Source organism: Motacilla alba, chromosome 1 (assembly GCF_015832195.1).
Source record: "Motacilla alba alba isolate MOTALB_02 chromosome 1, Motacilla_alba_V1.0_pri, whole genome shotgun sequence".
NCBI lineage: Eukaryota > Metazoa > Chordata > Aves > Passeriformes > Motacillidae > Motacilla > Motacilla alba.
In genome coordinates this window covers 97,615,532-97,629,139 of record NC_052016.1, presented here as the reverse complement: position 1 = coordinate 97,629,139, position 13,608 = coordinate 97,615,532, and the positions used below count along the sequence as shown (strand labels likewise).

Here is a 13,608-nt window from a genome sequence, read left to right as displayed (position 1 = left end):
TCAGGAACTCCCCAGAAGCATTCCCCTGCACCCCAGGCTCTGGCTCCTCTTCCCTCAGCCAAACCAGATAAAACCTTCTGTTAGTTCGCCAGCCAAATCCGAGCTCGGCGGTAGCGGGCATGGGCTCGGGACTCCTCCTCATCCTGCGGGGCTCCTCTAGGTGGGGCAGGCGAGTTTTCGCAGAGAGCGGAGCCCGCTCCGGCGCCCGCGGCGCTGCCGAACTTCCCAGCGGAGAGCGAGGGAAGGAGAAGTTGCGAGCGGACCGCGGGGCCGTGGGCTGGCGGCTCCGAGGAGTTTGGGCTCACTGGGACCCAGCTGGGGACATTCATGACAAACTCTGCGAGCGGAGGAGACGCGCGCTGGCACCTGTGAGAGCCCGAGCGAGCGGGACCCTGCGCCCTGTGCCCGCCGCAGCAGCTGCGGGCATCCCGCTCCCTGTGCCCGCCGCAGCAGCTGCGGGCATCCCGCTCCCTGTGCCCGCCGGATCGGCCCTTCTTCGGGCTTCGGAGGCCGTGAGCCCGTCTGTGCAAGGTAGGCTCCCGTCGAGTTCGCCGGCTGCTTCTCCCCAGAGCCAGCGTGCCTCTGGTACAGGATCCACTCTGTCGCAGGGATGTCACTGAGGGCTGTGGCTGGAAATCGTGTTGGGTTCAAGCTTCGTTTGAAAGAGGTCTACCATCCGGAGAGTTTCTCTGCTGCTAGCACGGGACTAAAGAACTGTTTTTTCTGTGAATTCTAGAAAGTAGCTTCAGTTCCTGGTAGTACCTTTGGCTAGAAGTTAGTTTCTTCACAGAGAATGTGTGGTCGGCTTTTTTATTATTAGAAGTACTGACGTTCTGGCTGGTTTCTAAACTCTATAGGATTCTGTGTGTTTTTTTATTTCAATAGAAGTATAAATTTCTCCAGAAAATAGTGGAACCGCTCTTTTGGGTTTTGTGTTAACATTTCAAACTAATTTGCATGTATTTTTTATGCTGCTACTATACTTTTGAAGTCCCAACCACTGTTGTAAAATATCACAGTATTGATAGTGTTGTGGCTGACTGCATACACATGTGAATACATGTTCATAGCATACTGATTTTGATTTTCCCTGCTTCTACAATCTCTCTGTGAAAGGATACTGTGAGACTGAGGTCCAGAGAGGAAAGCAGGCTGCTGCCCACACTGAGAAGTACCTGGGCAGAGTGGTGTTGCATACCTGCTCCAGGCACAGGACTCTGTAGCCATACGTGGTGCCAAAGTAGCTTAGAAATGCCCAGCTATGCCTGGAGGAGCAGAGAGTTAGTCTGGGACTGCAGAACCTGCTCCAATGGTGAAGTGGCCTCTGTGAACCTTCCAGACTCTGAAAGATTGTCATTTGTACTGAGCTGGGTGGTTTTAGCTGCTGCTGCCATGGCCACAGCACTGATACTGTGTGTTAGAAAAAATGCAGCTAGACACTGGTATGCCTAAGAGAAAAGTGTTTTCATTTTCACAACTAGTGAAGCTTTAGGTATTATATGAAAGGGCAATGGATGGCACTTAGGATCTGTCCCCCGTGGGGTGAGATCCTCATCAATAGCACAACAATGATCAAGGATCTTACACCCCCTCTTTGGCGTACCACCCAAAACCTCTCTACGTGCCTCAAACTACAAGGAAATCTTTCACAGTTTTGGCTGCTTTTCATTGAGTAGACAAGGCCAATGGCCACGTTGCCCCTCCTCTCCAGCAGAAGTGGGAGTTGATGTTGTGTGCTGCAGTTTCTAATGATAGGTCTTGAAATGTTTTGGGCAAATGGTGAAAATCTCTGGCAGCTTTATGGGAAAAATTGTGGGAGATCGCAAATTTTAAAAGGAAATTAATGTGACTGTACAAAGCAGGATCAAACCCAATGGCTATTATCAGGATTACTCAGTTCTTTGTTCTTCTCTCTCAGAAAGGCCTAAGTTGTACAAAGTGAAAAGAAAGAAAGTTTGGGTATCCTCTATTGAAGACCAATACTAATAAGAAAATAATTGATAAATTGAAAAAGACAAGAACTGTCAAATAAAGGAAATATATTCAGCAGCAGCAAGTTTGGCTCCCCACCAAATTGGGAACAATTCCACCTTCAGGTAACCTTCTGTGAACCCATTTTCACTGGTGATCACTGACAATGGTGAAACTGTTACCAGAGCTTAGCCCAGTTCTTTTGGTTGGTAGGGCACGGCGTAGCTGGGTTCTGTTTGCAATAATGTAGTCTGACCACAAGAAAGAGCTCAGATGAGAATGTGCCCAGAAAAAGCCAGCAGGCTTTTTTTTTTTTTCTTAAGTACATAGATAGCTTTTGCAGAAAACCACTGGCATAAATAGACTGATTTTTCTCTATTGCAGCTAGATGAAAAACATGTGATGTTTTAATTTTTCACATAGGATCGTGAGATGGTCATTTTCACGGCATCATACTGAATTGTGTGCCATGGAAATCATCTCACTAAAAGTGTTGAGCTGAACACAATTTTACCATATCATTGTTAAGAACTTCTCTGAAAATTACTTCACGTGGAACATTTCAACTTCATGTGTTAAGGTGGCATTTCTTGGAGGACTGAAATATTTTAACAGAGTCTAAAGTTTCTAACTGAACCCATATAACTGTGCTAGATAAATAATCCAAGTCTCAGTTTTCAAGAAATAGCAGCATAAGCTTTAGAAGATTAGATTAATATTAAGATAATGTTTTTCTCATGTTGTCATCAATGGAGAATTCCCCTCTAATATCATCAACGGAGCTGTTTCCTTTAACCATGCTAGGATGCAACTGGGTCTCAGATCATATCTATGCTATTTCTCTTTTCAGCTAAAAGGTAGATAAATTGCAATGTGAACTACTGCCTATAGCAGAATAACCAGAGAGAGAGGTGCCAGCATGGCCCCACCCTACATGAGTCATCGGTGTGAAGCTGAGTGTATACCAGCCTTTCCATTCACTCCTGTAAAATGTATCTAATTTCTTCTTCTGATTATTCTGAAACCAGGCCTTTACTGCCTTCTGGTGCCCTCCTGGCCCTCAAGACTCAGTATATATTTTACGATGCAATAGAAGGTAACAAGTACCCCTTTTAACTCAACAGGTCCTGAAGCAGCAGCCTTTGTTGCAGAAAACCCTTCTTTCCTAACATGTAGAAAAGTTCTGGCTGGTGTGTCAATAGGTCAGGGAGGTACTTCCAAAAACAGAGACACTTTCTTGCCTTGTATATTCCAAGAAGGGAAGTCCCTGTAAAGAATTTGATTATTAGTGAACAAGGATGGAATTGTGAAGTGTAAGACTGTCCACCTTAGCAACGTGTAACTGACCTCTGCCACTGGTCACTTAATGGACCAAGTGTTCAACTATACTTGTCCCAGAAAACTAAGAACTTTCATACAGCGAAGACTAGAACATACAAATATTATTTGGAGGCCAAGTAACTTGCTGTTCTTTTGTTTGATTTATCACTCATCCAATTCTATTACAAATGGATCGGATTTTGGGCCGATGCAGTCAATGGCAAAACTCCCACAAGGGTGGTGTGCTCAGTGCTTGCTGCCTCTTTGGCAACATTCAGTGATCAAATGCTGTTTCCTGAATGATGTTAACTTTGCACACATTTCTTCTGACTTGACGTAGATCAGCTTTTTCAGTTTCTTTCCACAGGAGAAATCAGAACAAAAGGAGAGAGTATGTTATTTTCAAATTCAGAAGGAGTCCATTAGAAACAAAAGAATAAAAGATAAACAAATACTACTTAAAAAGCATTATCTGCTATTGTCTTATGAAGAAGTTAAAGTTTTGCCAGTGGATTTTCAAATCTCTGTGGAGATGGAGTCAGGGCCACATCCTCCTGATCTGACGCAAGTAAGTGCTAGTTTTGAAATGTCAGAAGTGTCATTCTGCGAAGTTAAGCCACAATACTTGAACTGAATCACTCACCATGAATCTAGCAACAGGTTTTACATTGCCACATTACCATAATGTCTGACCATCTGCAGTGCAAAATCAATAGCTAAGTCCCTGGTGGATTTCACAGAATTTCTGGCATTGTTTTTTACACTCTGTTCTGCAGAGCTGAGATTTTTTTTATTTGGTGCCCTAAATTCTTCCTGTTTGCTTTTTGGGAGGAGATGGTAAGAGTTTATGTAGCAGAAGGGACTGCCAGAGCTGTGTAAGTTTTATAGCAGAAAGACTTTTTGAGGAGGTTGATGTTGTCCCATTCCTTGTCCCACAAGGAACCTCTCCAGCAGTTGGTATCTCAGCTTGTATCTCCTTGCTTCACTTGTTGTGCATAGGAAGCTATGAGGGTCTCAATGACCTGACTACCCAGGTCCTGCTCTGATAATACAATGTGCATGGTATACTGTGTTTTGAGAATTTTACTTTGATACAATCAATGCCTATGGGTGAATTGGGGAGAAAAAGCAAAAGAGTTCCGAAAACTTGGTTTGATTATACTTGCAGCATCCTGAATGTTGATGGACCTAGAGACCCTTTTGATCTTCAAGTCTAAGATCAATCTAGTTGCTATCCTTCAGCATCCAGCTCTTCCCAACCAACCTTCAGTGAGATACTTGCTCCTTACTGGAGCCTGGCATAGAAAGATCCATGACTTCCAGTTTCTTGCTGTCTTTGTCTCTGCTGTGCAAGTGCTGATGAATGCACATCCCCTGAAGATCATGTCAATGAGCCTCTGGTTCTTGGGGCTTTGCAGCCAGGAATGATATGGTGCTGCAAAACTTAGCTGCATCCAAGTCCAAACCAGCTCCTCAGTAAGAAGGAACCCAGGAATAATTCACCCTTTTCTCTACCTCCATATGCATATAAAGACTAGGCCTTATCCTCTGTATAACAACATAACAGGCTGGAGACCAAAGCAGAAACATATGGACAAATAATGAGAGAGCTTTAATTCGGACAGCGCATCCATCTCTTCCTTTGGATATATCACAAACAAAAACTACTGAAGTGCCAGTTAAGCAGCGCACAATTATTTGCAGATTGAGCGTCAGAATTTTGCATTTCATTTGAAGTAAGAACCATTTTATTAGTCCAGGATTAAATATTTGTAATTATCCAGGCTAGAAGGATGCATTCCTAGGACATGCTCCATTTTTCTTTTGGAACTCTACATACTCCACTTCTTAGGAGTAGGATCAGGGAGTGAAAAAGATCTGTACAGTAATTGCTGATAAACTGAGGCTTTTTAGAACTTGGTTCCTGTCACTGAAAAGAAGAAGACTAAAAGACCCTGTACATCTATATCACACATCTTTGAAGAGAAACACTGGGACTGCAAAAATATGAGGAACAGATGACATCAAAGGCTAAAATAGACAGAGTCTGTTAAAATACCTGGTGCTGGTTTATAGTCTGCTCTAGTTAGGAACTATGAAACAGATGACATCCTCAAACATGAGGGACTTCAATTTACCTCTTATAGCACAGCAAAGCTTGAAATTACCATCCTTAAGTAACATTTGTCTTTCTATTGGAGTCCACAAAAAACACAAAGGCTGGGGACATGTTCTCTTTTTGTCACTCGGGATTTTACCATTTTTCTCTCGGTGGGTAGCTGTGACAATGTGTCCCCTGAGTTAGGCACATTTGTATTTACAAACATAGGGAAAGAATGATCTGTGGGCTGCCACCCATACAGTGGTACGTGACAGGGGGGCAAGCAAAGCAGCAGCACCTTCAACTGGCCACCCCCTTTCTGTCTGTTTACCACCTGCACAGCAGGCATGGCTCAATGGCTTGTGGGCTCACCTCCAAGCCACGGGAGTTTATGGGCTGGCGGATCCGCGTAAGCCGAGGCTGGCGTGAAGTCTGGCAGTCTGAAGCTGGTTTCACGAAGTATCCAGTTTTGCCAGCTGCAGGAGGGTAATAATTTCCAAGAGAGGGACAGAGCGCACAGCTGAGGGCAGTAACTATCTCAGCTGTCACCATTTATTCCATCACAAAGTCTGAGTGTCAACACCCTCCAAGAGACACAAAAGTAAAACTGAGTATCCAGGCATTGTGGGGCACAGATTTATTTCATTAAATTCAAATACTTCCCTGTGATGAGTCTTGTCTCTTTAAATTTTCCATACAGAAAAAGCATGCGCTAATATATTGCCAGTTGGAGGGGTATATTTTCTGTGCATGTGTAAATCCAGTTGGTTTCTTTGGGGAGTAAAATACAAAGGAAAAAGCCATTGTTCTTGTCTTGCTCTCAATTTCCAAAAATTGCCAGTTCTTATAAGCAGACCAAAACAGATAACAGATGGCACTGGCTAGCAACAAGGAAACCTAGATGCAAATATTTTATGGTATATGAAGAACATCTCTGATGTGGTAGGGTTATGTTTTTTATCATGGTTTCTAACCAGTTGTGAGAAAAATCCATTACTAGCACTTTGTGGTATTTAACTGGATGTGAAAGGTGCAAATAATTGAGCTGGTGACCCAATTATATAATTGGTAATAAATTTAAAAAGAAAAAAAAAAAACCCAAAAAAAAAACCACACCAAAAAAAAAAAAAAAGAAACAAAAAAACAACACCAAAAAAAACTCCCCAAAAAACAAACAAAAAAAACCCCAACCTGATAAAATTAATGTAAGGGGACTTGATATACTTGCCAATAAAGCCAACAGGAGACTCTCAAGTCATGTCAGCAGATATCCAACCTGCCTGTCAATTTCTGATTTTCTTCCATGATCCCCATGTACACAGGCTACACTGCAAAAGAGAAATAAAGGGTGCTTGTCTATGAATGCTTTCCTGCCTCAAGTGATCAGTCAGTGGTTTTTACAGACAACAAAATCAGGCACCATGCAGGGTCTTTCAGAGAAAGCAGCAGGTCCAGCATGTCAGCCTTACAGGTGTCTTGCACCCCTGCTCTCCCAGACCTGGATATCTTCACAATGAACAAGGAACCACAGCTGGGCTGAACTACAGGAGTGTGCCCAGTATGGTGTAGGTCCCCCAGAGCTTGCATAAGGCTGTTTCTAATTTAGCTTTGGTGGAAGTCAGACTAAACAAACAAATAGGTATCTCTGCTGCAAATATCTATGCATGGGGAAACACCAGAAGCAACTTTGAGGAGGCAGTGAGGGTGTCCTTTGGGGTACAGCACATGGGAGAGGCACGTCCACATGTAGATGAGACATCTGCTTGCAGCTTGATGAGTGTACATATTTTCCACTCACTCCAGCCCACAATGTCACCTCTGCCTCCGCTTTTAAATTGCAGCCTCCACAGCAGGGAAAGGCACCACAGGTTAGAAAAGCCTAAAACTCCACCAACTTCTCTTTCCAACCAAGAGTGAAACTGCTCTTGTAACAAATGCATATCAGATCCAAACCCTAGAATGAATAGTAGGGATCTGAGCAGCTGGAAGTTGAGGTCTAATGTCTTGGTTGGGTGAGATTACAATTAAATGCCTTTTTTCCTGCAGAAATGGGTGCTTGCCAAATCTCTGGTGTAATACAGAACACTTGCTTCTCGTGCTGCAGAGCTCTAAGATGTCAGACGTTTTATGTACAGCAGCAGACAAATGCACTCAAAATGACAGAGCAATTTCTCATATTTACTCTCTTTGCCTCTACCCCCAGTGCCTGTAGAGGCAGATCCATGGCACTGAGCACAGTCTTACCTTCTTGGTAGAAGGATGTGGTTAAATGCTCCCTGATTTTTTTTACTAGAAAATGAGTGTGTTGATGTGGTGCCAGTCAAACACTGACAGAAATTTGAGAGATCTGTGAAGTTCACTTGTTCACTGATGTTCCACTCATGTGCCTTAGTGAGTTACTTTGCAGGTAAAATACCTTTTTCCTAGCCTTTCGCCCATTCAACACTGAACTATGCCTATAGAGAGCATCAGAGCATCACAAGTTCTCTTCATCATATATATAAAATTCAATTTTTTAAAATTGTTTCTTAATCCTCTACTTGTGTTCAAGTAAAGCTCTCATTGAGTTCAGTGAGGTTTGCCCACGCGAGGAGCAAAGGCTCTGTCCCCTTGGGATTGCACGAGCCATTTTCTAGTAATTTGTCTGCTAAGGTGACAGATTTCCTTATTATAGCACTGAAAACAGGAACTTCACAGTCTTCTAACAGAAATGACTTTATGTATTTTATGAAACTGAGCCAAAGGCACTGCTCTTGTCAGCTGGAGTTGGTGGCTGTTTGGTTGGTCTGGACATGAGAATTATCTACTTCCCCTTCCTCTTTTTTTGTTTTTGTTAATGAAGGCTTTATACCTGACAAAAATACATAGCTGTGTTTTTCCCTTCAGGTCATGTTATCGGAAGCTTTGAGTTGGGGGTGGGAGTAAAAAAGTTCACTTACTAAGTAAGATTAAAGAAATTAAAGGCTAAGGCTCATATTTAATTTTCCCTTGTAGATGTAATTTTTCATGCAGTGACAGCATCAGAACCTTTTCAAGTTTTATAGCTATTTCACATTTGGCAGAAACAACAGGAAACCATCTGTAGCAAAGCAGGATTGTTGTAAGCATAATATTCAGTAATGAAAAAAAAGATTAAAAGAAAACACTGTTATCTTTATGTGATAGCTTTGAAGGGGCAAAGAGCAGGATACTTGCATTTGCTACTAACTTCATAAAAATTTTCTAGATGAGTCAGCCATGGAAAAAAAAATTATTATTTCAGCAGAAGGAATAAATCCAATAAGAAATTTGACTTTTGGTTTCTTGTTGAGATTTCCATGATGACTGTAAAGATGCTTGTGGTGAGGAAGCTTTATACGCCTGTTTTCTGTAAATCGTAACTTACAATGGTGGAGCTTATAAGCACACACACAACTTCAAATAGCCACATTGTCCCACAAAAGGCAAGTAAGCTACTCATGCTCTTGAGCTTTAACTCCAGGCCTGAAAGCCTTTTCTCGACCAGGGAAATAAAAATAAATTGTGGCGATTTAGACAGCTTGTACTGTCCTCTGTTCCCATATGACAGGATGTGTTTGTTCTTGCTTTGCTGTGTTTTCTGTGCTGGAAAGGAGACTCCCAGACTGAAAAAGTGTATACTCATTGCTTGCAGGTAAAAAATACTTTTTGCTGAAACTTATTTAGTTAATTCAGGTGTCACATCCCAAGGCTGCATTAAATACCTCTGAAGACCATGGTGCTGTAAAGTTGTTACACTGCAAATATCCTTGTCAGAATGTCCATTTAAGAAAGGGAAAGAACCGTTTTTTCAGGTGTGTTCTAAAATTTAGCCTGGGCTAAACCTGTTTGTAATTTCTTTGTCACTGACCTGTTTCACATTTTTTTTAATCAGACCTAGTTTTAAGATAGCATTTCACCGTGCAAAAGTCAAAATGTGTCAGGGAACTGCAATATCTTGTTGTTATTAATGTCTTAAATTATAGCTAGACACCCTGTTTTTCCAGTTTTCGAGGCAAGTTATGAAGGCTTTTTTTTTTTTTAGCGCTGAGCTGATGAGACATTAAAGGTTTCTTTTTCAAATAGTTTGGCTGTTGGGTTGCTCCTTTCACTCACACCTGCCCCTTGACTTAGAAATTGTCTCCGCCTCTTCTGCATCAAACACTGAATTTACATAGGCACAAAGAAAGTGTGGAAGGCCAACAGCTCGCACCGTCATTAAGATGAGAATGCAGGAAGAACAAAGCAGCACAATGGTAAGAGAAATCTAACAATACCCTGCCTTGCTGCGAGTCTGACTAACCAGGGCTTTCCCACAGGAGGGAACGGTGCTGAGGATACCGCAGGATTAGCAGATGCATGCAGGGCTGCTGGCAGTGACTAAGCCAGCAACAGGGAGTGAGTCGAAGTTCTAGACATGAGTCAGGTTTTGAACTTGTTGTGGTTTGTAGCGGCTCGAAAGGCTTTGTATGGCATCACTGCAAGAGTCTGTGACTGCGAAGTGATGGGCTTACAGCTGGTAGAGCCACTGGCTGCTTTGGAAGGGAGTGCTTGCTTCCAACAAAACACTGTAGTTAAGCTCAACATCCACAGCACAGCCTTGGCTTTATCTTAATGCCTTTAGCAAAGTGCTCTGGCTTAGAATTTTAGAGGCGCGTCATAAAATAAGATCCCATCATAAAATCAAAAAAACAAGAAGCATCATAAAATTATTTCTTAAAATGTATGTGACAAAAATAAGACAAAAGCAGTGGAATTATAAATATGTCTAGCAGCTAAAGTAAAAAAAATTCTCTGTATGCATGCCTTTTCTTCTGGAAAACACAGAAGGAAAGAAAATGAGAAGAAAGCATGATGTCTGGATTTGTTTTGTTTCTTCAGAACTTTCTGTTCGTTCCTTTTAAAGCAGTTTGGCATAAAGATTGGAGTGGGAAGACTTGAGATGCTGCCTCAGTCCTGATGATGTCGATTTTTTTGCCATTTATTTTAACAAAATGTTGGTGTAATTTTATATGCTGCTGCCTGTGCCTATGTCAGAAATGGGTTAAAACTTAAAGGTGCAATTGCTGCACAAGCTGCTGAAACTGTATGAGTTTAATCTAAATGAGTGAAAGACATCTGCTTTTCCCCTTGCAAAGCCAAAGACATTGCTAACAGCTCAAGTTTCTCAGAAATACATGCAGAAGCTGCTCTCTGTAGTATTTTCCCTACCATTACTAATTCTAGATGGAATAATCTAACAAGAGGTGCACACAGACCTGTGCTTAGCTTCATAGATATGTTGACTTATGCAAAACAGATGTAAACTTATAAACAATTCTGCTTAACTCTGCAATATTTTTCATCTGGAGTTTTTATGCTTTTTTTTTTTTGTATATATATAGATAAAACACTTTTCCTTAATCACAGAAGAGCAATTAGTGCTGGGTGTGTGAAAAGTGCACAGAATAACAGGCACTCTCTGAGTCTTTGATTCGGCAGCACTCTGAGATGAGAAGCAGATACTTTCTGTTAGATCATCTTCAAGGACTTAATCCCAAGGAGGAACTTGGATGCCTGGCAGACAAGTCACTTCACATGCTAAGTCTGAAACTTAGCTACTAAGAAATCTTGCTTGCCTCCTCTTCACCGCAGAGGTGCCTACATACCTCAACACCCACGTTTGCATCCAGTGAGTTCCTTGCATGCCTGAACGTGTGCTTCTGGACATGCTTTGCCTGGCTTGGCCTGTGCTGGATGAACAGACCCACATGCCACATGTCAAGCCATCCCACTGAGCATGGTCACACTGTTATGTTACATGCTCAGGGAGCTCAGGTGGACTCAACGTGTCTCTCAGCCTGTAGAGACTTCAGCTGTTTTACTCACAGCAGTGTCCCCAGTGCCAGCTCTTGTGCATTCCAAAAGAGGTGTCTGTCCGTCTATTCCTTTTGCTTTTTTAATTGTTACATTTTCCTAGGCATAAGTGACAATGTGGAGAGCAAAAGAAAAATAATGCTGCCACATGGTGGCTAAGGTGTCCATACACACCCGCCAAAGTGTGTGGAGATGTAGGTAGTAATATAAGATATCTAAATTTAGCTCAGAGTAAGAACTGTAGCCCAGTTTCCAAACCCTGACCCAGGTGGTGCCCCAGTCACTTGGTTTGGAAGTCATGTGAGTGAGTGAAAAAGAGACAAAAACTGTCTCATGCAAAACAGAAAAGCTGCAAGAGGAGGGAGCTGGACAAACCCAAGAGAGCCTGTGTAGCCATGCTCCCTGGGCAGGGACTCTGAACAGCTCCCTCACTATGGAGCCCACCCAGCTGGCTCCAGGCCACTTAGAGGGAAGATTTACAAAATTGTGTTCAAACAAAGGAGGATTCTGGCAGGTGGAGGTGTTTGGCCTTGTGTTGCCCTGTGGATGGTGGGGGTATTAAATGCAAAGGTATGAAGCAGTGGTAGGAAAGGTTCCATAGGCTGGAATTTGGGGTGAGTCTGGAGGACTGTGTGGCAAAGCCTTGTCAGGTCTCTAAGCCCTGCTAGGGTCATGGCCAAGACATTTTGAAGATTTCTGTTTTGAGGTGTCTCTTCCCAGACTCTGGCTGTAGCAAAGATGCTTCCACCTTCTGTGTCTGCTGTGGAGCACTGAGTCCAAATGGCACTGTTCCTGTTGTGAATCTGGCCTGATCCCCAGTGAAGTAGGAAACTTTCCTGGGAAAAATGCTGGACATTAGTCCAGGCTAGTTAAAGTCAAAGATGACTAAGAGGCAAATAGCTCCACAAACACTAGCAGGAATGAAGAATGATTTCTGATTTTCAGTGTCTTGTGGCCAATAGCCAGCTCCAGATGAAGCTCTTCTCACTGGGACATTTGCAAAGACCTTGCTGCCATGTGCATTTGTCAGTGGGTCACAAGGCACCCTTGTCACGTGCTGTAGTGCACCATGAAACCTTTGGAGTCCCCAGGGGAAAGGGGCTGGGGATGCCCAATTAAGCTGTGGGAGTGTGTGGGAAGTTGCTTCATTGCCACACAAAGCCCATTTACTTTGGAATCCACTTAAAGTTTGGGTAAATACACCCAGTAAAAAAAACCAAAACCACAAAGTAGCCCTCCTGCAAATATCCAATAACCCCATAGTTTTGGCACTCTCTTGAGATGCAGGTGTTGGAAATTCAGCTCCCTGATCCAAATTAAACAGAGGGAGTATTTGATGTCGTCCTATTTTATTCAAAGTGTGTCATACACCTGCACCAATAAATTGATCTGTGGAAACCATGTACTCCTCTGAAATGTGCTAGCCATACTCTGTAATCAAGCCTTTAGTCCTTATTAAAGTTACAGAAATACATTTTAATCTGTTAAAGAACAATTATTCAGAGTGCAAGCAGAGAACACAGCAGAGATTTAGGAGAAAGATGTCTCAGGGCAGACTTCAGTGAAGGGGTAATAGGTGGTAACAATGTGGTCATCTTAGGTTTGTATTTCCAGGCTTTCTGAGTGGCTTTGAAGTTTAAATGTTCTAGCATTTTCCGAACACTGACATTTGTATTGTAAACTAATTGTTTTTACTTGAGAAACTGCTGACTGAGCTAATATACCTTTCTGTTAGTAGGCATGCTGACTTCAGCCAGCTGCTGATGCCGCTTTGGGAGTGGGAACAGCATAATTCTATCTTTATGTTTTAAAAATTGAAGTTACTCCCTTTTGGAGAAGTTTGCTTTATTGGGCACATAAATTAGGGAGAACAAATTTGTATCTCTGTATACAGCTTTGAGTTCTTCCTACCAGAAGAATACATGTGTGAGAAATAAACAGGGCATCAGGGTTTCAGGTGAGGAGCTTTATATATGTAACAGTCTGGGCGAGAAAAATGTACAGAACTGATTCCATGCAGACAGGCAAACTCAGTCATTGTTTCCTCAAGGCTTTAAACTTACGTCACCATGGAGTGCTAAGAGAGAGGGCGGTCTTATGACAGGGTTTTTGTAAGGTTTTTTTAAGTTGTTCTTTGGTTTTTGGGTATTTTTTTAACAGATTTGTATATCCAGTATGTCATGACACAACAACAAAGATGAAAGGGTTTTAATTGGCGTATAATTTATGTGGGTTTGGGTCACTTTTAATTACATGTGAATAGTGCAGAAGGAAAATAACAAATATAGCTTATTAGTAACAAAGAAAAATGCTACCCTTTCTGCTGCACACTTGTGGGCTGAGATTTAATATAATTAAGCTCA

At 42.3% G+C, this 13,608-nt stretch overlaps 1 protein-coding gene across 2 annotated transcripts in view; it reads left to right on the top strand.

The window, feature by feature from the left end:
- Positions 1-397: 397 nt before the first annotated feature.
- EDAR (ectodysplasin A receptor) overlaps positions 398-13,608 on the top strand; it is a 73,462-nt gene continuing 60,251 nt past the window's right edge. For both annotated transcript variants that reach the window (XM_038156799.1, XM_038156789.1), the window contains exon 1: positions 398-531. The gene's annotated coding sequence lies outside the window, so the exon portion shown is untranslated. The remainder of the gene's footprint in view (positions 532-13,608) is intronic.